The sequence below is a fragment of the Lithobates pipiens genome, unplaced genomic scaffold (assembly GCF_037356315.1).
Source record: "Lithobates pipiens isolate NorthernLeopardFrog02 unplaced genomic scaffold, aLitPip1_a1.2 Scaffold_13, whole genome shotgun sequence".
Classification (NCBI taxonomy): domain Eukaryota; kingdom Metazoa; phylum Chordata; class Amphibia; order Anura; family Ranidae; genus Lithobates; species Lithobates pipiens.
The window spans coordinates 63,004,449-63,029,163 of record NW_027507718.1 but is presented as its reverse complement, the minus strand read 5'-3'; positions in this window follow the sequence as shown (position 1 = coordinate 63,029,163).

The window sequence follows — 24,715 nt, the reverse complement described above, 5'->3', positions numbered from 1 at the left end:
AAAAATATATGATGACCACTTTGAGAATTCAGTGAAAATTGCATCTACATCCATGGAACCAGATATTGACAAGTTTGTTTATTAATAACAGTGTCAAATATTGCACTAGTTTTATGTTGCCCTCTTTTACTTTTATAATATAAAATATTACAAGAAAATTACGTTTTATTACTCAGGTACATTATCTATAGCAGTGATCATTAACTTGTGATCGCCCCAACTTGTTCTGCTCATCAGCTATCCTTATTGTTCATGTATTTTATGTGTGGCCCAAAACAACGCCTCTTCTTCCAATGTGGCCCAGGAAGGTGAAAAGATTGGACAACTCTGCTGTGACCCTTCTTTTTTAATAAACCATTCGGTAGTGGTGTTGTTTCACACTTTTCATTTCTAATTCCACAGATTACAATTATATCAAGAATCTAAGTGGTTACAAACTGTAAAGTAAAAGAAAAGCAAATACAAAATTAGGTGCCAAATTCTGCTGGTTTACTATCCGGGTAAGGGTGCAAACACAAATGGGTGATAATCAAGAACCAGGAGAAATTGTTACCACTTGAACATGATAACAAAACATTTATCGTATTTATCGGCGTATAACACGCACTGAAAACAGAGGGTAAACTGTGCCTGCGTGTTATATGCCGATATCTGTTTTTTTAACCAAGGGGGGCGGGGATCGGGTGGTCCGTCCACCTCTCCTGGCCCTGGGACAGCGCTGCCAGGACAACTCCAGATAATATTACTGCCAGCCCCCTCCCACACACCGCTCCCCCATGCCACTACATCTCAATTCAATCCCCTCCACCAACGCCGCTCTCCTCCTCCCACTCCGCCCCCTCCTCGAGTGCAGCTTTTGATTGGATGAGGAGAGCGGTCATGTGACCGTCAATGAATCAGAGGAAAGCAGTCACATGACCGGGTCCACGGTGCCAATGGAGGTGTTCAACAGATCCACAAGGGGCACAGGAGGAGCAGCGCATGAGAAGGGGCCCGGCAGCGATGGCAATGCAGGTATTTAATAGCTCTGATCCAGAGCATGCTGGCAACGCCATCCCAAGAGGCTGGGGATCTCCTGGGAGTGCAGAGTAGGGGGGCGGGGGCTTTTGTAATGAAAGGGCTCAGTGTACCATGCCGGGGCTCAGTGCTTACCATGCAGGGGGCTCAGTGTGTACCATGCAGGGGGCTCAGTGTGTTATGCAGGGGGCTCAGTGGTCTGTGGAAAGTTTTTTTTCCTGAAACTTCCCTCTTAAAGTTAAGGTGCGTGTTATACGGCGGTGCGTGTTATACGCCGTTAAATACAGTATATTTCAATAACCTCTTTCAAATATAGAAGCTATTAGTATACTTATTGCTTCCTATTATTTCAGGACCACTCAGGTCCCTATAGTGGGGTTGCTGCTTAGATGGATAACTACATAATGATATTTCTGGATGAATGTTAGGTATAATACCTAAGATCTAGTGTTTGTTGCTCACTGACAGTATTGTCAATAATTTTAATATATGTTGTTTCGTTTTTCTATTATTCACTTCACTAACATTATGTCAAGTAGCTTTAAAGTGGTTTTAAAGCTCTCACTTGAAAAATGAACAAAGCCTATCCCTCTATAGCAGTGGTCATCAACCCTGTCCTCAGGGCCCACTAACAGGCCAGGTTTGCAAGATAACTGAAATACATTACAGGTGATATCATTCACTGCTCAGTGATTGCAGTATTCTAGTTTGCATCTCCCCAAGGTAATACATAAAACCTGGCCTGTTAGTGGGCCCTGAGGACAGGTTTGATGACCACTGCTCTATGGTATATGCTTGTCTCAATCCACAGCACTAGAGCACAGAGTGTCATTTCTGTCTACTGCTTTGTTCCTCTGCTACCTGCATGAGAAACTTCTGACAAGTTTTCCTGATACCATGTGATAAAAATGCACCAGGGAGGGAACTCCAGCATACAGCCTGTGATTGACAGCCTCAGCTCTGTTTTGGTGTGCTGTGTGAAGGGGGTGTGTACCTTCCCTCCATTCAGCTCTCAGAGCTCTCCTCACTGAGCTCTGCATAGTGCAACTTCATCTCCCCCCCTCCCCTGCTTTCCAAAAGTTCATACATAAATTCTGCAGTTTCAAAAACTGTAGAGAAGAGATGGCTGCACATAAACAGGTACAACTTATGTAGGCTGATTTTTTTAATCTCTGTGTATCACCGGAGGTCAGTCACTTTACTGGGTAAATGTAATGGCTTAACAAACATTTTAACAAACTGAAAAGAGTCAGGAATTCATTAGTGACATAAATAACGGTTCTTCTCCTCACTTTAAATTGTAATCATTACCAATTACCACATTAGAATAGCATTTTGGCTAAATGGTTAGCCCTCTTGTCTCATTGTCCTAGGGTAATGAGCTATTCCCACCAGTGATATTATCTGTATTGCATTCCAATATTCTTCCAATTATTGTATGGTGTCCATCCACTAACAAATCATAGTTTACCAAATTTCTGATTAAACTAGCCAAAAGTATGGGTGTGCTTTAATTAGATGAGGACCATTATATATTCTCTGAGACAGTCTGATGTGTGAACATTTGTTTCTCAGATTATTACTTGAGATAAGTCAACTTTGTAAAATCTGGTTCTCTGAATTCCAACTCCATGCTCTGCGTTTTGGTTTAATTTAGTCATTGTAGTCTTTATAGTCTACCCCCTAATTATACGTTATTCTATAAGCTTATGGGGGGGTGGGGTGACATGAATAAAAAATAGTCCCTATAAGAATTTATATTAGAATTAGTTTCATGTTGTTAAGGGCAAATTCTGACCCTACCATCTGAACGTCGCAGCTGAAATCGAGACTCATCAGACCACACAACATTTTTCCAATCTTCTATTGTCCAATTCTGGCGAGTCTGTTCGAACTGTAACCTTCGTTTCCTGTTCTTAGCTGACAGGAGTGGCATCCGGTGTGGCCTTTTACTGTTGCAGCCCATCTGCTTCAAGGTTTGATGTGTTGTGTGGTCAGAGATGGTATTCAGCATACCTTGGTTGTAATGAGTGGTTATTTGAGTTACTGTTTCCTTTCTTTCATCTCAAACCAGTTTGACATTCTCCTCTGACCGCTGACATCAACAAGGCATTTTTGTCCACACAACTGCTGCTCATTGAATATTTTCTCTTTTTCTGAATATTTTCTGTAAACCCCAGAGGTGGTTGTGTGTAAAAATCAGCACTTTTTGAAATACTTAGACCAGCACGTCTAGCACCAACAACCGTGCCATGTTCAAAGTCACTTAAATCACCTTTCTTCCCCATTCTGGTGCTTAGTCTGAATTTTTCCACGTCGTCACCACGTCTAGATGCCTTAATGCATTGAGTTGCTGCCATGTGATTGGCTGATTAGCAATTTGTGTTACCAAGCAATTGAACAGGTGTACGTAATAAAGTGGCCTGTGGGTGTATATATGTAAGCCCACTCCGGTCCGGTCATGTGAAAAAAGTCTCCATTTGCATGAGCAAGTGGGTGGCACTGAAGAGAACTCAAACTGCATCACAGGGTAATAATATTATTAGATATTATCATCTACCAGTTGCAACTCTGTGTTTATGTGATGTGCTCCCCACAGGTCTACTTCAGAAATATATTTTTTCTTAATTTAGACAGCTACAAGATCAGACATCACCTCGACAAGCATAACTGTTTGTAAAACGCATTGCTATGTTAGAGCGTGATGTTATGTAACAAAATGCTTTCAGATAAATTGTCTAAATCCTTCTTTGAATGACCTCATTTTCTAAGGTTTCTAAAAGGTCTCCACTTAGAAGTATAAAATGTATTTGGAAAGAAAAGACTAGACATCAGTATTCTTGCAGCCATAATTATAATGTGCAGATATTAAAGCTTCTTCTTCAAGCTTTGACAGTATTAACAATGTAACACAAGAGATGTGGGTGTGTAAAACTGTAGTACACAGGCCTGTCATGGTAAATCCTAAAGGTATGGAAAAAGCAATGAATAAACTGAATGAATAATGATTTGTAAGGATGGTTAGTAGATAAGGCATTTATAAAATGCTGTGGAAATTGTTTTGCAATCAAATCATTAAAAATTCCTGGACCAAATTAAATATTAGGATTAAAAAAAGACCATTGTAATGCCGCGTACACACGACCAGACTTATGTCCGACAGACTTTCGAAGGAGTTCTGCCGGAGTTCTGACAGAGTTCTGACGGACTTTCCGAATGAGCGGACTTGGCCACACACAATCACACCAAACTCCGACGGATTCGAACGTGATGACGTACGACTGGACTCAAATAAGGAAGTTCATAGCCAGTAGCCAATAGCTGCCCTAGCGTCGGTTTTAGTCCGTCGGAATAGCATACACACGAGCGAATTTTTCGGTAGGAACTGGGTCCGGCAGAGTTCTGGCAGAAAAATTTGAAGCATGTTTCATTTCTAAAGTCTGTCAGACTTTTGCGAATCAAAAGTCCGTTGCAGCCCACACACGATCGAATAGTCTGCCGGAATCATTCCGTCAGACTTTGGATGTTGAAAAGTCCGCTCGTGTGTACGGGGCTTAACAGGACCATTTTCAGATTACATAAATCGTATCTAAAGCCAAAAACAGAAATTGGAAGTATTGCAGCCTACTGCCCTGTACACACGGTTGGAAATTTCGACAAAATCCATCAGATTTTTTCAGACGGATTTTGTGCCAAACTTGTCTTGCATACATACGGTCGGACAAAGTTATCAGAAAATCCGATCTATCTTAACGAGGTGACGTACAACACGTACGTCGGGACTATAAACGGGCCAGTAGCCAATAGCTGTGGTCTCTTCATTTATTCTGAGCATGCGTGGCACTTTGTCCGTCGGAATTGTCTACACACGATCGTAATTTAAACGATCAGATTTTGTTGTCGAAAATTTTAGATCCTGCTCTCAAACTTTCTGACGGAAAAAGTCAGATGGAGCCCACATACGATCGGATTTTCTGACAACATGATCCGATTGCACATTTTCCGTCGGAAATTCCGACCGTGGGTACAGGGCATACTAGTCCTGAAGTGTGGTGGCTGCATTTGTTTTCTTTTTGTAAGACCTTTTTTCTGTTTTTACCTGGTGATCTATCTAGTAACACACTTCCTGTTTTAGGGTGGCTTTAAGGTTAGAAACAGAGCGACCCTTAGCAGCATTGCAATCTGGGGAGAGGACAGTGCTAAATGCAGTAGCAGATTTAGATGGACTTGAGCAGGGGTTTCCGAACTTTTTAAACAAAAGGGCCAGTTTATTGTCCTTAAGACTTTGGGGGGGGGGGGGGGTAGACAGTAGCCTGTCCAGGTGCACATTTTTCTGCCATCAATGAGAGTACACATTTGGTATCAGTGGGTGGAATAGTGACCCATCATTAATATTATGGGGAGAAATAATGCCCGATCATTCATATTAGGGGGAGAAATAGTGCCCCTATCGGTAGGAGGAATAGTGCCCTGTCATTGGTATTAATGGGGAAGAATAGTGCCCCATCATTGGTATCGGTGGGAGGAACAGTGCCCTGTCATTGGTATTAGGGGGAGGAATAGTGCGCCATCATTGGTATTAGGTGGAGGAATAGTACTCCATCATTGGTATTGGGGGGAAGAATAGTGCCCCATCATTGGTATTAGTGGGAGGAATAGTGCCACATCATTTGAATTAGGGGGAGGAATAGTACTCCGTCATTGGAATTAGGGGGAGGAATAGTGCCGCATCATTGGTATTAGTGGGAGGAATAGCGCCCTATCATTGGTATTGGTGGGAGGAATAGTGCCCCATCATTGTTATTGGTGGGAGGAATAGTGCCCCGTCATTGGTATTAGGGGGAGGAATAGTGCCCCATCATTGGTATTAAGGGGAGGAATAGTGCCCAATTGTTGACATCAGTTGGCAGAATAGTGCCTAGTATCAGTGGGAGGAATAGTGCCCCAAGTACTGGATAAAGGCAAGCAAAGGGCCACATCTTGCCCCCGGGCCAAGGTTTGGACACCACCGAACTTGACTTAAAAATTGAAGCACTAACACTGATGATTAGCCTGTGTCTTTGCATATTTTTGGATAAACATTAGAGGTGTATAGTGATTGTAGGACCCAGGAGGAAGTAAAAAAAAAAAAAAAAGTCAGAGGGGGAAATGTTTCCTATGAATTGCCTAAAAACAAGAGGGTTCATGAGAGATGGGAATATTTCATGCTTTATTTTGTAACAAAAAGTGTAAGCGTAGATGTTAAAATGCATGTACAGTAGCTGTATGCTTGGAATACACCTGAAAAGCTATCAGTCTGTGGGTATAAGTAGTTCAGAATGTATTATGAGAATGCTACACGCATGATTGATTTAGGTCACAGTATTTGTCAGCCTTCTACTTTTTTAATGGCAAGTCATTACCAGCTTGTGATGTGCCATAATATTGTAATATTTTACCTGATTACTCTTTCACACTGCCTGCTATACCTCCTATTATCCCATGTAGATTAAATGCAGGTGTTTTATAATCACAGAAATGGGAGCGTGTGGGCCGCGCTGAATATAAATAGGTATTTTATATCATTATCTAGTTCCTAAACCAGGAACCTTTCAGAGTGCAAATCAAGCTAAAGAGAAGAGACAATAAAATCATGTCTGCAGGGAGAAAGCCCTGTAAAGTATACAAAAGATACAAACTGCTAAAGAAGGATAATCTTTAAATCCAGTTTAGCGCTCTTTAAACCTCCTCACTAACCTTTATGCATCTAAAGTGTTTTTAAATCTATTAAATTGCGGGCCGCACTGATCATTTAATGTGGATAGCTACAAACTGCTGTAGTTGAAGTGATAAAGAAAATATTGTAGTATATTCCTTTTTACATGGGTGCCTATCATCCTTCATACATATTTATTTCAATTATTTTCACAGGTATGAACAAAATTCATGTGGAAATTTAAACAAACATAAAGCTGCAGTTTAGTGGGGTTTTTTTTCAGTGAGATAAAGCACCAAACACATTAGTTATGTGTAATGGTGTGTATTTGTGTGTATTTGTGCGTATTTGTGCGTATTTGTGCGTAATTGTGCAGCACAGTGGTGTAGTGGTTAGCACTTTTGCCTAGCAGCAAAAAAGGGTCACTGGTTCAAATCCTGACCACAACACTACCTGCCTGGAGTTTGCATGTCGCTGGTTTAAATCCCAACCACAACACTACCTGCCTGGAGTTTGCATGTCACTGGTTTAAATCCCAACCACAACACTGCTTGCCTGGAGTTTGCATGTTCTGCCTGTGTGGGATTCCTCTGTGTACTCTGGTTTCCTCCCACACCCCAAAGACATGCTTGTAGGTTAATTAGATCCTGTCTAAATTGGCCCCAGTATATGTATGAATGTGAGTTAGGCTGGATTCACACCTATGCAGTTTTAGTGCTTTTTGCAGATTTGCACTACAGTCCATTTAACATGGTCTTCTATGGAACACGATCTGTAGTGCAAATCTGCAAAATGCAAAAGGCACACAAAAATGCATAGGTGTGAATCCAGCCTTAGGGATCTTAGATTGTAAGCTCCTTGAAGTGTAGGGACTGATGTGACTGTTCAATATATATGTAAAGCACTGCATAAATTGATGGTGCTATAGAAGTACCTGAAATAATATATAAATATTCCATTACCTGCTACAGCTACTGCCCCTAGAAGCTTTCTTGCAGCAATGTGAGAGTTAACTCCAGCCTCTGCTAATAAGAAAAGCTGTGCCCTCTCCATTATACACAGGAATCATGTTACTGAGCTTTCAATATACATTATGTTACCAATTTAACAAAAATGCCAATAAAAGCACAGAAAAGTCAAGTATTTTAAATGCTTACTTTTCTTTTTCAATAAACAATTTTTATTGACTTGCAATGTGTAAGTAGAGTCAGTTCCCTAGCATAGCCCCTCCCTCTTTGCATGTCATAGTGCTCTTTTCTGGGAGTGTCTAATTACTGTCTGTGCTGGTCCAGCTTCTCTTCTATAGATTGTCACTTTAGCGGCAGCTCTCATTTTGCTGGTTCAGCTGACATCACTTCCAAGATGGTGGCACCCAGCAGCAGTCTCAGTGCTTTTGGATGTCTACACAAGGGAGGCTTTTACAGTTAAATATACATTTAATGTACTGTGTATATATATATATATATATATATATATATATATATATATATATATATATATATATATATACACACACATATATATATATTACAGTTGCCACCTCATCCCTTTAACCGGTTCCCGACCGGCGCACGCCTATGTACGTTGGCAGAATGGCACGGACAGGTAAATGTGCGTACAGGTATGTCCCTTTAAATTTTGCGTACGTGCCGCCAGTGGCTGGGACCTCAGTGAGTCGGATCGCAGGTCCCGCGGACTCGATCGCCACAGGAATACCCACGAATGTCTCACGGGGAGGAAGAACGGGGAGATGCTAAAGTAAACAAGCATCCCCCCGTTCTGCCTAGTGACAGTGTCACTGATCTCTGCTCCCTATCACAGTGATGTGTCACATGTAGCCACGCCCCCCCACAGTTAGAAACACGCCCCAGGACACACTTAACCCTTACCCTGCCCCCTAGTGGTTAACCCCTTCACTGCCAGTGTCATTTACACAGGAATCAGTGCATTTGTATAGCACTGATTGCTGTATAAATGACAATGGTCCCAAAAATGTATCAAAAATGTCCGATGTGTCTGCCATAATGTCGCATTCACAATAAAAATCATAGATCACCGCCATTACTAGTAAAAAAAAATATTAAGAAAAATGCCATAAAACTATCCCCTATTTTGTAAATGCTATAACTTTTGCGCAAACCAATCAATAAACGCTTATTGCAATTTTTTTTTTTTTACCAAAAATATGTAGACGAATACATATCGGCCTAAACTGAGGAAAAAAAATGTTTTATCTATTTGGGGGAATATTTATTATAGCAAAATGTAAGAAGTAATGTGTTTGTTTTTTTTCAAAATTGTTGCTCTTTTTTTGTTTGTAGCGCAAAAAATAAAAATCGCAGGGGTGATCAAATACCACCAAAAGATAGGTCTACTTGTAAGAAAAAAAGGACGTCAATTTTGTTTGGGACCCATGTCACACGACCGCGCAATTGTCAGTTAAACCGACACAGTGCCGAAAAAAAACCCCGCAAAAAGTGCTATGGTCAGGAAGGGGGTAAAATCTTCTGGGGCTGAAGTGGTTAAACCCTAACACAAATTAAATGCAGATAAAGCACCAAGTGAGCTTGATTACCACCTTAATCAGCCACAGAATCTGTGTAATAACCTGTGACATGGGGTTGCATGTCCACATAATATATATATATATATATACTGTATATGTGTGTGTGTGTGTGTGTGTGTGTGTGTGTGTGTACTTAGTGTAACAGTGTTAGGCTCTGCCATGGTGTGTATATTGGAATAATGCAAATGGGGTTTACATTAACCACTTGCCTACCAGGCCAATTCTGACATTTCTCTCCTACATGTAAAATTCATTTTTTTTTTTGCTAGAAAATTACATAGAACCCCCAAACATTATATATGTTTTTTTTAGCAGAGACCCTAGAGAATAAAATGGCAGTTGTTGCAACTTTTTATCTCGCACAGTATTTGTGCAGCAATGTTTCATGCTTTAAAAAAAAACACAAAAACAGTAAAGTTAGCCCAATTTTTTTGCCTAATGTGAAAGATTATGTTACGCTGAGTAAAAAGATACCTAACATGTCATACTTCAAAATTGCACATGCTCGTGGAATGGTGCCAAACTTTGGTACTTAGAAACCCCCATAGGCAAAGGTTTAAAAATGTTTACCGGTTACATGTTTTGAGTTACAGAGGAGGTCTAGGGCTCAAATTATTGCTCTAATATTTGTGGAGATACCTCACATGTGTGATTTGAACACCCTTTTTATATGTGGGCACGACTTACATATGCGTTTGCTTCTGTGTGTGAGCACACGGGGACAGGGGAGCTTTAAAATTATTTTTAATTTTTTATTGTTAATTTTACTTTTATTTTTCTAGTTTGACACTTTTTGAAAAAAAAATTAAATGTGATCACTTGTATTCCTATTACAAGGAATGCAAGCATCCCTTGTAATAGGAATAAGCATGACAGGTCCTCTTTACAGTGAGATGTGGGGTCAATAAGACCCCACATCTCACCTCTAGGCTGTGAAGCTTAAAACAAGATAAATAAATAAAAATGGTCTCGACTTTCCAGCTGAGGCGGTGCCATTTGTTTGAATGCAGAGCCCGGCGTGATGTCATAACATGGCACCCGGCCTCCGAACAATTGTAGAGATTCTGGGGACCATCTGGTCTGCCAGAAATCTCTATGGTGAGAATCTGGGGCCATAGAGATTTCTTCTCTGACTCACCGATGGCAGGGGTGAGTCAGTAGAAGCACCGAAGGGCAGCGGGAGGGGGGGACATCCCCTCTCGCTGCCTGTAAGGAGGATCAAGGGGCTGAAAAGCCGCTATGATCATTCTCATGGTGTAGAGAATCTCCGTCTCTAAAAGACGATATCTGAATGAATCCTGTAGCTACAGGCATCATTCAGATATCACCGCTCAAATTCAAGGACATCATATGACGGCCAGCGGGTGGGAAGTGGTTAATTATTATTAATATTATTATTATACAGGAGTTAGCCAACAGTTGACGCAGTGCTTTAAAACTTGAGAGTAGACAGTACAAATACAATACACTATAATACAGTAGGGCCCTGCTCCTTAGTGCTTACAAACTAAGAAGGAAGGTCAAGACATACAAGAGGTAATAATTGTGGGGGTTGTACTGATGGAAAAAATAAATGTACAGTTGTTAGGTGGGGGCCAAATAGGCTTCTCTGAAGAGATGAGTTTCTAAGGATTGTCTGAAAGTGGACAAAATAGGAGAAAGTCGGACAGATTGGGGAGCATTCCAGAGGATGGGAGAGGCTCTGAACAAGTCCTGAAGGTGAACATGAGATGAGGTGATAAGGGAGTTAGAGAGAAGGAGGTCTTGGATGGAACGAACAGAACGATTAGGTTGGTATTTTGAGACTAGGTTAGTGATGTAGCTGGGGGCCAGGATGTGGATGGCTTTGTAAGTTATTGTTATTATCTTGAATCTAATTTGGAGTGGCAACCAATGTAGGGATTGGCAGAGGAGTATAACAGACACTGAGTGGTTTGTGAGGTGGATGAGCCTGACAGCAGCATTCATGATGGACTGAAGTGGAGATAGCCTATTTAGAGGTAAGCCAATGACGAGGGAGTTGCAGTAGTAGCGGCAAAAGATGACCAGGGAGTGGATTAGAAGCTTTGTGTTTAGGAAGGGGGGTATCTTGGAGATGGCAGCAAATTTTGGATAGCGATAGGATGTGGGGCCGAAAGGCTAGTTCGGAGTCCATTAAGGCAAAGTGCAAAGCTTTAGAGCCTTGCTTATGAATTTGAATGGAGAAGACAGGCTTGTCAGTAATCTCCAGGTTTTCTAACCCCAGTTTGGTGCCTGGAGCTTAAAGACTCAAGCTCCAGGCACCAAACTTGAAGTGTCATGGGATGGAACCTTCAGTCCTGTGTCCTGGTCTTGCTGGAGACCTGCAGGCCGTGTGAGTGCTCAGGTGTGCAAATTAATTACAAGACAGGTCTGATCATATCTCAAGGTTCCCATCTTGGAGACAGACCCCTGTTGGGAGAGAGCTGCGTGTTTCAGCTAGTACAGCTGTGTATTCCTACCAGGAGACTTCACCTCATATTGGGGGAGATGCCTTGCCCACATGATTGGGAAAGTTGGGACAGCTGCGAGAATCTATGGAGACTGAGAAAGCAGAGGGAGCTAGTAAATCCAGGGGACTGGAGGGAGTCCATAACTCTCAGGAGAGTTATGCAAACTCAGGGGAGCTAGGAGAACCCCATCTAGAGGCCAGGAGTGGGTCCTTGCAGCGAGGTGCTGTTAATTAAGGCTGAGCTAGCCTGAAGAGACCTTGGTCTGGGAGGCCAAAGACAATAGCAAGTGTGCTGCTGACAAGAGAGCCATGTGGCTTAGCATTTTTGGGCTGCATCTGATCTAGGCGTCACGCTTTACAGGACCTCCTTGATGGTGTCTCCAACTCGGGATCCTAACAAACAGGGGACTTCCTGGGGGCCATATTTGTGGTTTGGATCCACGTTGATGGGGATTTTTACCTTACCCCCTACAATTGACTGGGAGGTGGTGGTTTCTTGACTTAGAATCCACATCAGCCTGTATACTTTGTGGAGGGGCGAACTAACTTCATCATTTGGGACTGTGTCGTTGGGGCCCAGCTGCAGCTGCATTTTACATGGTCACTTCCTATTGAGGATTGGCTCTATAATGAGCTTTAATTACACTCATCTTACTCTCTACCCCTGATGAAAGTTTTCAAACAAAACTGGAAACGTGTCGGGTTTTGGGGTGTCCTACCCTCATGAGAGAACAAGTGTTGTTGGGATGTTCCAATAATAATTTTTTCTTGCATTGTACTGTGTATTTGTTCAGATGCTAGTCGTCTGTTTTTACTTTTTTGTATGAATAAACATATTTTAACAGTTTCATTGCATGTGTTGGTGGTCTGCCAAAGTCCCACCCACATAGGTTTTTTTTTTTCTTATTCTATATTTAGGGATGGGACCACCACACTGCTGTTTTTGACACCGTGGGAACCATTTTTCTTTTCTTGTCTAGCATTTTTGATTGGTTTGTTTTGATGGAGAAAATCCCCTTTGTGGGCAGCTTTGTTTGGACTTTGCTTTTCTTCTGAATAAAAGTAGGCTGCCATGCCCTAACAAACAGTCCAGATGGGCACAACTGGTTGAAAAACCGCATGAACCACATAAGCTTAATCACCCCACATCACACTGTACAAAGAAAAGCTGCACACTTCCACACGCGGGACAACTAATTGATAAAAACCACTATAGACCATACATTAAAAAAATCATCTTCCCCACAGAACCTTCAGATCTCCCGATCGACTCCCAACCTAAACAGAGAATCTCCTGCTATAATGATTATTGTTTATATTTTGTGTATCTCCAAATCCTTATTCAAACCTCCAGATGACATACTCCCCAGAGGGGCTAAAGATTGGTTATAAATAGTTCAGCTTGTGAATAATGAATTGTGAAGCTTTATCTCTTGCTGTCAGTTCTCTTTTCTTGAATATTGAGTAGCATAATTAGATTATTTGCATGCTTGCGATTTTGGAACGCTGAGATGTAAGGGGATAAAGTGAGTTAAATAATTAAAAAGTATGGATATACTGTATATATATATATATATATATATATATATATATATCTCCCCTGGTACCCGATAAGGGGCACCAGGAAGACAAATATGTTTTAATGCATAAGTTGGCCTATATAGGGGAACTTCTCTTATTTAAACTCTTCTTATTAATTATTTAGCTTTCTAAAACCACATCCATTGTTTTAATATGTTTTTATTTATTTTTCAAACGGAAGTTTTTATTCTAAGAGGTCATCTACCAAGGGTTTTTTCTCTTTTTTTATATATGTATAATGAGATGTATCGTAATGTACTAAATTGTACTATTTATTTTATGTAAATAAAATATTTTGAAAGTAAATTTACTAGCAATTCAGCACTGTAAATGACCCCCCCCCCCCTTCCTATATCATGGAGATGTGGAGAGAAGAAAGGAGTTCTGTAGTCCTAATTCACTTACTGCCCTAAGATGACAAAGCAGCTCATCCATAGATACAGCACAAAGGGTAAGCATCGCCACCCTAGGACAGGAAATAGAAATAGTTACTGGTAGAATCACAAGGTAAAAGCCTGGAAAAATTATGAATTGGTGTTCAACATTAAATGCAGATTTATCAAACACCCTCTTAATTTCTTGATAGTTAAACATTTCCTATTCCATTATATATAACTTATGTTGCTATATCCTCACTGTTGCTGATTGAATTTCAGTTGTTTACACTACTTTTGCAAGGGAGTGGAAGGGCAAAAATTAGCTATACAGAATTTCTTGCATTCCATTCTGAGTTCAGACTTTTTGCTTTCCCATTTCTTCCAAAAACTTAGCTTGGGCTTTAAACTGCTATATACCTCACTGATTTTCAATTAACATCCTCCAGAAAGCAATAGTTGAGCCACTTTGATGGCTGACTAATTGCTTTAGAAACCATCACAGACACAATGAACATCATGAAGAAAATAACAAATTGGTCCCTGATGTATAATGTGTCTTTCATTTCTTATAGCTTTATTTGTTTAATGACTTACCGTATATATTACAAAACATTTATTTTGGCACTTTTGTATTGTTGTAAAAAAACATGCCCTTAGCTGGAATTCCCCTTTAACATATCTTGTTTGCTCATTAGGTGTATTTATGTATTTAATGCAGCCCATTAATAGGGATCTCTTTAGGGAAGATATAGTTTGAAATTTTACACTATTGAGTATGGGCTAGCAGTAAAGATGCTGATGGCAATGAAAGACACAAGATGAATCATTGCTGTTTGAAGCCAATTTATTTAGTCACTCTGGCACTGCTGGGTTATTTATTACTGTCATTACATGCTGTTAGTTCAATTAAATGTAAAAAGGCAATTTCTTTTCATTTTCTCCCTATTCCTCCGTTCCATCGTACACAATACAATACAAGACAAAGGACACAAACTCAGTTACCGACCATTATCTTTTAATATTGCTTTGGTTTTGGGTAATTGTATTGTTCTTGAGGGTAATAACACTCTCTGTGATATAAATAAAGACTTCAACGGTAATGCATTATCCATTTTGTTAGTAATGTCTTGGCATTTTTATTATATTAATATTATTATAATACAGGATTTATATAGTGCCAACAGTTTTCTCACGCATTTCAATATAATGTACAGTTATAATACAAGTCAAGACATGAGGGTTAAAAGGGCTTTGCTCATGAAAGCTTATAACCTAAAAGGGAGGCCCAAGTGATACAAAAAGATAATAACTAAAAGTAAAAGTTCAATTGTTAGGTACACACAGGATGGGCTTCCCTGAAGAAATTCATTCTCAGGATTCTCCTAAAGGTGAGCAGAGTAGGAGATAGATGGGATACTGAATGTCAGATGGATGATGAGAGATGCTCTGAATAAATCTTGGAGGTGAGCATGGTAGGACATGAGGAGTAAGCTAGAGACAAGAGAGCAGGAGGTCTTGGGAGGAGTGTTATTTTGAGACAAGGTTGGTGATGTAAATGTGTTGGTGCTATATAAATCCTGTATAATAATAATAATAATAATAACTCCTGCGCTACCAGTTCAAACCTAATGACCCCCTAATTATAACCAATAAAATGTATGTGACTAATTAAACAAATAATAATCTGTGGGTTGATGCATGCACAAAATTGTGTTCACACAATTCATAAATAAAATATAGTTAGTAAGTGCTGCGCTGCCAATCTCTAGAAATATAAGTGTGAGATTACATACAAGACTGAAATACCAATGTGATAGCAATAATGATAATGATGAAAAATAAAACTGAAATAAAGTAATGTTCTTCATACACATCCAGTGTTAAATTGTGCCAGTTTGTATATAAGTGACAGTTCATCAAAAATGTTTATTATGAGATTCTCATCTCATCAAAAATCCTCATAAGCTTCCAAACCACCTCTTCCCCATCCCCACTGTGCTCTCAGTGCCCTCACTTTAATAGTGTGATATAAAACGCATGTACAATCTCACATTCAGCTTGGTTCTCCCCAGCCAATATCGTGTACCATTATCCTGTTTACTTGTAGTATGGCCTCCCACTCACTAGGGTGCTGGTATCCTGTCAGGTATTCCTCCAGTGTAATAGGGTACTGGTTCCTTTAAGAGCATCTTACCCGCACGATGTATGGCTAATATCAAAATAGAGAGGATGTCCTCAATAATGTAGTACCGTAAAGGAATGCTTTCTTAAAATTAGAATTGTGCTTACCTTTACATAAAAAATGAAATGCAATCACAGGGGTACCATTCTCCGTGGTTTGACGTCTCTTTGGGTCTACGATACTTCAGGCTCCACCCTACATGATATATCACACACCACGTGACTTCATCAAGGAATACTCAAGTCACTTGGTGACACACTTTTGAATATCACTTATATAAGGTTGGTGATGTAGCTCGGGGCAGAGTTGTGGATGGCTTTGAATGTGGTTGTTATTATTTTAAGGCCCCTTTCACACGGACGAAAAAGCTATTTTCCACACTGCGGTCCGTCGTCTCCTGATCTCCCATAGGGGAGAGCGGAGCTGTGACAGGTCCGTCCCTGCGCAGTGTGCAGAGACAGACCTGCCATCTTCCTGCTCAGCGGAGATTGCTCCGGCAATCCCCGCTAAGCAAGCGGATATCCACAGGGTGGATCAGCACTGATCCACCCCATGTGAAAGGACCCTAATTCTAGTTTTTTCTTTTGGCAACCAGAAGGCATGGAGGGGCTGGCGGAGAGGGGTAGCAGACACTGAGCAGTTGGTAAGGTGGATGCATTTGGCAGCAGCATTTATGGTCAACTGAAGGGTGGGAGTTATCCTGTACAGATCTAGGCCAACTGGGAGGGAGTTGCAATAGTGGAGGCAAGATATAACAAGGAAGTGTATTATTAGTTTGGTGGTGTCACTGGTAAAAAAGGCATATTTTTTTAAAAGTTACAGAGGTAAATTTTGGCAAGATTTAGACTGCTTTTGGATATTGAGCTGAAGGGAGAGGTCACAGTCTAGGACTACAGCAAGCACCCTGGTATTAGGGGAGGGACTGATAGTAATGCTATTGATCTTGATGGAAAAATCAGGGAACAGGGCACAGGGGAAAATAAATATCATAAGCTTCGTTTTGGAAAGAGATATCTGTTATATCCACACTGATATGTCAGTTGGCGTATTTGTGGTGTAAAAGACAGAAATGGTGAAGTGAGTATAGAGATAGATGGTATTAGCATATACAGTGGTGTGAAAAAGTGTTTGCCCCCTTCCTCATTTCCTGTTCCTTTGCATGTTTGTCACACTTAAGTGTTTCGGAACATCAAACCAATTTAAACAATAGTCAAGGACAACACAAGTAAACACAAAATGCAATTTGTAAATGAAGGTGTTTATTATTAAAGGTGAAAAAAAATCCAAACCATCATGGCCCTGTGTGAAAAAGTGATTGCCCCCTAAACCTAATAACTGATTGGGCCACCCTTAGCAGCAACAACTGCAACCAAGCGTTTGCGATAACATGCAATGAGGCTTTTACAGCGTCCTGGAGGAATTTTGGCCCACTCATCTTTGCAGAATTGTCCTAACTCAGTTACATTAGAGGGTTTCCGAGCATGAACGGCCTTTTTAAGGTCATACCACAACATCTCAATAGGATTCAGGTCAGGACTTTGGCTAGGCCACTCCAAAGTCTTCATTTTGTTTTTCTTCAGCCATTCGGTGGTGGACTTGCTGGTGTGTTTAGGATCATTGTCCTGCTGCAGAACCCAAGTTCGTTTCAGCTTGAGTACACGAACAGATGGTCGGACATTCTCCTTCAGGATCTCTTGGTAGACAGCAGAATTCATAGTTCCTTTTATCACGGCAAGTCTTCCAGGTCCTGAAGCAGCAAAACAGCCCCAGACCATCACACTACCACCACCATATTTTACTGTTGGTATAATGTTCTTTTTATGAAATGCAGTGTTCCTTCTACGCCAGATATACTTGGACACACACCTTCCAAAGAGTTCCACTTTTGTCTCATCGGTCCACAGAATGTTGTCCCAAAAGTCTTGGGGATCATCAAGATGTGTTGTGGAGAAATTGAGATGAGCTTTGATGTTCTTTTTGCTCAGCAGTGGTTTTCTCCTTGGAACTCTGCCATGCAGGCCATTTTTGCCCAGTCTTTTCTGATGGTGGAGGCATGAACGCTGACCTTAACTGAGGCAAGTGAGGCCTGCAGTTCCTTGGACGTTGTTGTGGGGTCTTTTGTGACCTCTTGGATGAGTCGTCGCTGCGCTCTTGGGGTAATTTTGGGCGGCCGGCCACTCCTGGGAAGGTTCACCACTGTTCCATGTCTTCGCCATTTGTGGATAATGGCTCTCACTGTGGTTCGCTGGATTCCCAAAGCTTTGGAAATGGCTTTATAACCCTTTCCAGACTGATAGATCTCAATTACTTTCTTTCTCAATTGTTCTTGAATTTCTTTGGGTCTCGGCATGATGTGTAGCTTTTAAGGATCTTCTGGTGGACCTTACTGTGTCAAGCAGCTCCTATTTAAGTGATGCCTTGATTGTGAACAGGTGTGGCAATAATCAGGCCTGGGTGTGGCTAGAGAAATTGAACTCAGGTGTGGACAACCACAGTTATAGTATGTTTTAACAAGGGGGGCAATCACTTTTTCACACAGGGCCATGATGGTTTGGATTTTTTTTCACCTTTAATAATAAACACCTTCATTTACAAATTGCATTTTGTGTTTACTTGTGTTGTCCTTGACTATTGTTTAAATTGGTTTGATGTTCCGAAACACTTAAGTGTGACAAACATGCAAAGGAACAGGAAATGAGGAAGGGGGCAAACACTTTTTCACACCACTGTAGATGGTATTAGAATTGGAGGCTATTAACGGACCAAAGGAGGAAGCATAGATAGAGAATAGAAGGGTCCTGAGGACAAAGACTTGGGGCACGCCAGAGAAAGAGGAAGTAGAGAGAAGAAGACAGAATTATAGATGACATTGAACAAGCGCTTGGATAGGTAGATAGGGCAGTGTTTGTGGGGTCTTACTGGTAAAACCAAGACTGTAACGGTTTGAGAAGGCTTATATCAGTGAGGTAGCAGCTCAGATGGTCATAGACTAGGTGTTCTAGATAAAAGTATAGGGACAGGGTAGGAAGAGGAGAGTACTGAATGTGGTGACAGACATAGTAGGGTAGGTGGGGGGAGATATCTGGACAGTGAAGTCTTGTATCTATATTGTTTTTTAAATGAGTTGCAATGCCTTAAGCAGTGAATGAGTTATTGAGTGGAGGCAGTGGGGGGCAATGTAGAGTTAAAGGTGAGAAAAGTTAGAAAGAGGTAATGAGGACTGAATGGGAGGGTATTAATGAGAGTGATGAAATAAGCCTGGCAGCATGGAGATAGAAATGACATTTTACACCATGCAAGTGCAGAGCTATGTCTTTTGACACTTCTGGGGTTGTCTGCCATGATTGTAGCAGTTGAGGCCCAAATCTATTTGTATTTAGGGGAGCAAGTGAGTCCAGGGAGGATAAGAGCAAGCTTTTGTAGACAGATTTGGTGAGGTTAGGGTGGGTCACGGGTGAGATTTTGTCATAGCCGTAGTCAGTGGCAGAACAGAAAAGAGAAGGGTTGAACTGGTAAAGGAGGGGTTGACGTAGTAACAGTTTCTATGGGCTACTGTTTGCTGGTTGAATTGTTGAAAACAGGGAGAGTGTGAAACTGGTAGGGTTTTTTTTATCAGAGAGAGGAGAAGTAGTGTTAGAGAGGTAGCAAGGAGTTCATAGGTGAGGGAAAACAAGGTCAAGGAAGTTGTTATTGTAATAAGTGGGATAATGTGTCTATCGTGTTATGTAAAAAGATGAGGTTAGATTGAGAATGTATGGTAGCTGAGGTTTTAGCATTAACAGGGATGTTACCAAGAATGATAGCGGATGTTTCAGAGGAGAGAATGTAGGATAGTCAGGCAGAGAAGCCATCAAGGAAGCATGACACTGGTCGTGGAGGCCAATAAATTACAGCATTCCTGTGAGAAACTGAAGAAAGAGGAAAGGGATCGAGAGGGAGGTGTGTGTAGGAATAAATTGAAAAGTGGGAACAAAAGAATTCCAACTCCACCCTGCCCAGTGTGGTGTGGGGGCAGTACTTGAAAGCAAGGTAATAACATTAGCCCTTGTACACACGGTCGGAGAATCTGTCGGAATGTGTCCTATCGGACCGTGTCGTCGGATAATCCGACTGTGTGTGGTATGCATCGGACTGATTCCGTCTGACCCAATTTTCCAACATGTTGGAAATATTTCCCGACCAACTGGGCCGGTCGGACATACTCCGATCGTGTGTAGCGAATTTTGATCGGACCAAGTGCCACGCATGCTCAGATCAAATTCCTACATCAAAGCTATTGGCTACTAGCCTGAATGTAGTCCCATCATAACGAAATTACGTCATCACGTTCTGAAAGATCGGATTTTTCGACAACTTAGTCCGACCGTGTGTATGCAACAGTTTCGAACAAGATCCGACGGACAAAATCCGACGGATTTGGTTGTCGAAATCTCCGACTGTGTGTACAGGGGCTTAGAGTGTGTGGATTGCAGCTACTGGCAGAATAAGGAAGGTACTGGATGTGAGGAGAAAGGTAAAATAGCAGAGGTCCAGGATTAGGGTAAATATCTCCAGATGTTCGGAGAAACAGGAAGGCGAGGGAAGTAAGATGAACATGAGGTTTTTATAAACACACATGCCTCAATGTCCTGTACGTTATATCAGTATGCGGGTTACAAATTAGTAGAAGGTGATGAATGACTAACCCCCTGTAATCTCTTGGAACTCTTCCAATCCTAAATTCAAATGAGTAATTAACAAGTGCATTAATTGCAAACAAAATTTGCTCCACCTTCGACTCCGGAAAGTTGACTCTATCATTCATTTGTCTGATTTATATCAATTCTGCATTCACCAAAGTCACCAAAGTAGCTAAGAAGGAGGTATTTCAACTCTAACTAATTTTATCTCATGATAATTTTCAGAAATGTTCAGTTCACAAATATACATTTATTTACAGTAGTTTAGGCATGAAACCATTATTTTTTTGCATTAAATGGGTGTCTAATTGGCATTTAGGCTATATTTTCTCATAAAATTATAATTAAGAAAAGAAAAGTTATCATCCAACACATTTCTGAGTGTGCTTGATTCCTGGTTCTCTGACATATGCGTGGTTCCAACTGCCAGCTGCTAAATCCCTACTGTATCCTGTATTGTACTCCAGAGCACTTTGAGAGCAATTCAGTAAAGCATGTGTGACACTTTTATGGTGTTATGGCTGTATTCAAAAAACTTGCATCATCATCATCATGTGTGTGACAAATTCTGGTGTTATGATTGAGACAAATTCATTAAGAAATACTGACATATTGGTGATATGAAAAGTGGAAGTAAACTCTTCCATGTTTAACCACTTCAATACAGGGCACTTAAACACCTTCCTGCCCAGACCAATTTTGAGCTTTCAGCGCTGTCGCACTTTGAATGACAATTGCGCGGTCATGCTACACTGTACCCAAATGAAATTTTTATCATTTTTTTCCCACAAATAGAGCTTTCTTTTGGTGGTATTTGATCACCTCTGCGGTTTTTATTTTTTGTGCTACAAATAAAAAAATACCGAAAATTTTGAAAAAAAAAAATGTTTTTTTTTGTACGTTTTCTCCTTCACGGATGGGCACTGATAAGGCGGCACTGATGGGCACCAATGAAGTGGCACTGATGAGGTGGCATTGATGGACACTGATAGGCGGCACTGATAGGCGACACGGATGGGCGACACGGATGGACACTGATAGGTGGCACAAATTGGCACTGATAGCTGGCACATATTGGCATGGATGGGCGGCACAGATGGGCATGGGTAGGCGGCACAGATGGGCATGGGTAGGCGGCACAGATGGGCATGGGTGGGCACTGATAGGCGGCACAGGTGGGCACTGATAGGCGGCACAGGTGGGCACTCATTAGCGGCACAGGTGGGCACTCATTAGCGGCACAGGTGGGCACTCATTAGCAACACAGGTGTTATACTGTACTAATGGATGCCAATCAGTGCCAAACAATAATGCATGCCAATCAGTGATGCCCACTGATTGGCATCCATTGTGCCTGACTGGCATCCCTGGTGGTCTAGGGAGGATTACCTCTGCTTGGCATCCCTGGTGGTCTGGTGGCGTCCCTGGTGGTCCAGTGTGGGCATCCTCGGGGGGGCTGTGCTGATAATCGATCAGCACAGACCCCCCCTGTCAGAGGAGCAGCCGATCGGCTCTCCTCTACTCGCGTCTGACAGACGCGAGTGAGGAAAAGCCGATCACCGGCTCTTCCCATTTACACTGTGATCAGCCGTGATTGGACACGGCTGATCACGTGGTAAAGAGTCTCCGTCGGAGACTCTTTACCGAGATCGTAGTTGCCGGGTGTCAGACCCGGGGGCGCGCAGCGGCTCATAATCCTGATCATGTCATATGACGTCCGGTTATGATTATGAAACCACTTTGCCGCCGTCTATTTGTAATAGGGCGGGCGGCAAGTGGTTAAGTAATTTGTTTTCTGCATGTACTGTAGGTACTGTGTCACAGACAAAATCCTGTCTTAAGTAATTCTATCAAAGATTAATATACACCTTACTGACAATTATATAAATTTGTTGAACAAGATGTGGGCAAATTGAAAATGAAGATCTATAACACTCATTATAAATTCCAGGTTAGGTGTTTGTTTTTTTTAAGAGACAGCACAGCATATTTCTGCCTTCAGACTTACTCCATCTATGTAATATGATTTTCTTATGTGATAAGAAATGAGTCATTCACCTGCTTGAATAAATTTCAGCTTAAGCTATTGAACTGTGTTCACGACAGACTTTTTATGCAAAAAGTAGTTTAGGATATGTGAGTAAAGATATGAAAATAAGCTTTAAATTAATCTCAGATGTAATAAATGAAAATCAGGGAAGCTTTTACCGAGGCCAAATCATCCCTCATTCCTTCACTAGGAGTGGCAGAATCTAATGGAAAATCCATAATGATGAACACAATTGCCACCACTGTATTCACATTTTTTTTAAATCTTAAAAAACAGATATATACCAACCCAATTGGAAAATAACTGCCCATTTTAAAAATGATCAGCCTGTAGAGGAATGCCAAAATAGCATCTTGCATAGGCTGGCTGACTAGCATCACAATGCAGAGCTGGAAAAGCTTGTAAACACCAGGAAGCCTCCAGAGGATTTCCCACCAAAAGAGAGAACTGGTCTATGTTGACTGACAGCTGCAGAGGGCAAGTTACATTAGCAAGATATACTCTGAAGTAGCCTTTCTCAACCTTGTTAACACAGAGAAACCTTTGAAACAATTCAAGGATCTCAGAGAAGCCAAGCAAAAAATTCACAGCTGAAGGCATATTAGCATGATCAGTATAGATTTGATAACAACTGAATAAGGAATGTGGCACACCTAGCATATCTGACACCCTTTGCAGATTCTGATGGAGGAAACAAGGGTGGTTTGTCAGTTGAGCACCAGTAGACTAGGGTTTCAGTGTGGCTCAGAAAATGTGTAGTTGTGTTGGGAAGATTATAAAACGTAATGTGAATACTGAATCTGAATAAAAGCAATATTAGTTGCAATAATTCAGAAAGCTCAAAGATTCTTCAAGCAAAACCAAGCAACAGTGGCTATAAAATTAGAAAAAATAAACTGAGGTGGTTGAACAAAAACCCTGAAAATGTATATTTTTGAGTGACACTTTGAAGTTTAATTATCGTTCCACATTAAAATTAACATAAATAACAATATTGGATCCTCGCTCCAAGAATAATTGATACTATGCTTCCCTCTGGGGAGTTGTGCTTTTGTTGTTTATAGAATAATATGAATGTGGGGTTCCCAACTGTGAGGAAGCCTTTGTACAGCTTAAATTAAAGTCTTGAATCAGGTTTCCCATTAGGCTGTTTTACATTCTACATTTTGATATTGTTCCGTGATCTCAGCAGGATTACCAAGTACAAGGATGTAGTCCTATACAAATCAACAAGCCAAGACTTGGGCTTTCCATTTACAAGTAAAATATGGTCAAATTCAATTTGTAGAATTAACCCTGAAATTCAAATCATCCATTCTTCTTTTATGTACTTTGTGACTGCACACTCTGTTACCAAGTTAAGGATGAGTCACAAGAGACTAATCCATGAAAAAGCTAATTAGTTTTCCCTTATAATCCTATTTATGTTGAAATGCTGCTACCATAAGTAGTTCAGTTTTACTACTTTGTGGGCTGCACTTTGGAAGAATAAAACAATATAATATTTTTAACTAGGAAATCATTGCAGTGGATAATATCTTTGGAAATGCAAAACTTAGTGTATGATGATTCTGAGAATAAATGCCTTATGTTGTTTTCTTTATTACCACTTTATCATTTATCAACTAAAACCGCTTACTTAGACTAATTTATTTGAAAGAAATGTGGTGATGTCCACAGTAGATTACTTTGTGCTTGCTTTCATTTTATAACACTCAAAAGAAAAGAAATGGTAGCTAAAATTTGCATTACCTAATAAAAAATTACTTAAACCATAAAAAGGTGATTCTGTAAGTAGGAGTAGAGCAGCTGAGAGAAAGTCTATATAATGGGTGAAGGTCCTCTTTCAATTTTTTTCCTGTATATTACAATTCTTTGGGCTAGTTCACTTACGCATTAGGTAAATGTTTTTGGAACATTTAAAAAGCCTTCATTTGCATAATCTTGAAAATGTAAGCAAATGTATTAGCATGTATGTTTGAGAAAAGCACTTGCATTGCTTTGAATCACTTGTTCTGAAAAGTCAATAGAAATGCTTTCAAAATGGTTTGCTAACATTTTTCAAACACTTCTTAATGCTTGTAAAGCATTTTGGGAG